This window comes from Sinocyclocheilus grahami, unplaced genomic scaffold (genome assembly GCF_001515645.1).
Source record: "Sinocyclocheilus grahami isolate Dianchi unplaced genomic scaffold, SAMN03320097.WGS_v1.1 scaffold554.1, whole genome shotgun sequence".
In the NCBI taxonomy this organism is placed as follows: domain Eukaryota; kingdom Metazoa; phylum Chordata; class Actinopteri; order Cypriniformes; family Cyprinidae; genus Sinocyclocheilus; species Sinocyclocheilus grahami.
In genome coordinates this window covers 370-2,811 of record NW_015505733.1, presented here as the reverse complement: position 1 = coordinate 2,811, position 2,442 = coordinate 370, and positions in this window count along the sequence as shown.

Below are 2,442 nucleotides of genomic sequence, written 5' to 3'. Positions count from 1 at the left end.
TTGAGAAACCCTGTTGTAGACTATAGTATATGTTATGCTCTATTCTTTATTTTTTTTTAGAAACCTCACACTTTTCTACTCCATTTTAAACAGTGTTTTTGTATTCAAATTAAGTGCGGTCCACTGCTGCACACGTGCAACAATATCGATACAGGGCAAACTGTATCGATACTCGTATCGTCAAATCTCTGTGACGTATCGATTAGGGCTGGGCAAAAAAAATATTTTTTTTCGATTAATCGTTTCTTGTAAATAACGTTGATTCGATATTGATTCTCAAAAGCCGCGAATCTATCTTTTCCTGTATTTATTTCAGCACACATTTACCTCCATCCCTCTTGGATGTTTGCTGAGGCTCCCTGGTTACAAGACACTGATCTAATGATTAAGGAAACTGTACAATCAATTTTAATTACAGACTTGCTTTTCAGTCAAACCACATGTACTCTTCATTTTCAAACAACAAGATCCCCCTCCTCTTAGCTTATTTGGGACATGTCCCACTCTGCACTTTTGTATAACTCTGTTTCTTCACTGATCTTACAGGTAAGTAACAAAAACCAAAAAGCAGTATTTCTCACTTATAGCCATGCACATATATTAGAGTCTTGCCAACATGCTTATAGTGACTAACTTCTCACCTTTAAGCACTAGCACATGATTCAATAGCAATTACTGTCAGAGGGCACCTTTTATAATGCATTTAGACAACACAAATTTCACTGCCATGGAAAGTCAACAGTGCTCAAGCAAACTTATATTGGAAGAGACAGTTTTTTTTCCAGTCATATCATTGAGAAAATGTGTGCTGTGTGCCATTACAAAACTCTCCAGGTCATTTTGCGACTGTGAATCCAGATATCAGTAGTAAGAATAAGCCTTTATTATAATATACAGAACTAACATTGAACAGACAAACTTGGAAAATGTGATTCGAGGGCAAGCCCTCCGTGCACCTGTCAGCACTGTCCTGGACGCCGATGATCAAGCGATCACATGGCTAGGCAGGATGATCAATGACATCTGTCCTGCATTAAAGGTCAATGAAAGACAGAACAAAAGCAGCAGTCTGACGAGCCTTGACTCCTGCAGGATTTTATCAATCTCTCTGACTTCGTGTAAAGTGACTAACCCTGATGCTTCATGACCACACGTCCCCAAACAATTTCTAGGTTCTGGAATATTTTGTTTGTCTTTGAACACTGAGTACTTGACGAGCCTTGACTCCTGCAGGATTTTATCAATCTCTCTGACTTTGTGTAAAGTGACTAACCCTGATGCTTCATGACCACACGTCCCCAAACAATTTCTAGGTTCTGGAATATTTTGTTTGTCTTTGAACACTGAGTACTGAGTACACACACAAATTAGTAGTGCATGCATTTAATAGGAATTTAATCAAAATCCCAGTTTTGGCTCAACTTCTAGTACATCTTAATGAATAAAAATAAAAAATAAAAGTATGTGATACAATGCCTTAAAAAATAGCTTGAATGTAACTCTACACCCTTGCCTCATTTACTATATATGCAGATCTATGAATACGCAAATGAATCCCGCCTCCACTCAGTCACACACCAGCTAGCACCTCCTGATCCACTGAACTGTAGTAACCGCAAAATAATGGCATACACGGATAATGACTGATAAAACTATGTTTTTACTAGCGGACAACTACAGTGAATACTGTAACATTACTTACGTTTGTGATGCTTAATTCACGCCCGCGAGCATACGCATGTGAAGTGGCTACTTTTACACTGTTGCCACGGGTTATAATGCAAGTTAACAGTTCTAAATTCACATTAAACCACAGCTTCATGGGTTTTTTGCTCGGATTTATTTATGGTTTTGTGCTGGTATTGGTATTTTTTGCATGCTAGTGATAGGAATCGATCCCTTGACGTGATTGGTTATTGGTTTGTGACGTAGCAAACCAAGGGCTGTTTCAAACCATATTTCTGGGTTAGCCTTTGGGAGACTACAGTTTTAAGGAGAAAATACACAGCAATAGTGTTGATTAATAGATTGGCACATGGTTTGTCTAAAAGCATATTAAAAACACCACATAAACAAATAAACAACATAAAAAACTTGATTTTCACTACAGGGGGACTTTAATCTTAACGATTAATTTCCCACAAAAAAAAATCAACAATTTTACTTAAGAATATTTTATTAAACAAATGAAATCCAAATTTCTATTTAATCCTTTTTTTTAAGCAAAAGTAAAGTGCAACATAGAATGCAAGCAAGTGTCCATCTCATAGTTCAAATCACTGAAATCAAAGTTCAGTATTATAGTGTAAGAACGACAACATATCCACATGTTCTAGTCTACTAATAATAAAATTATAATCAAAAAACACTTTTTAAAAGGAGTATTTACCAGAAATGTATTTACCAGAATTTATTTAGTAGAAAAATGTAAATGTGCAATAT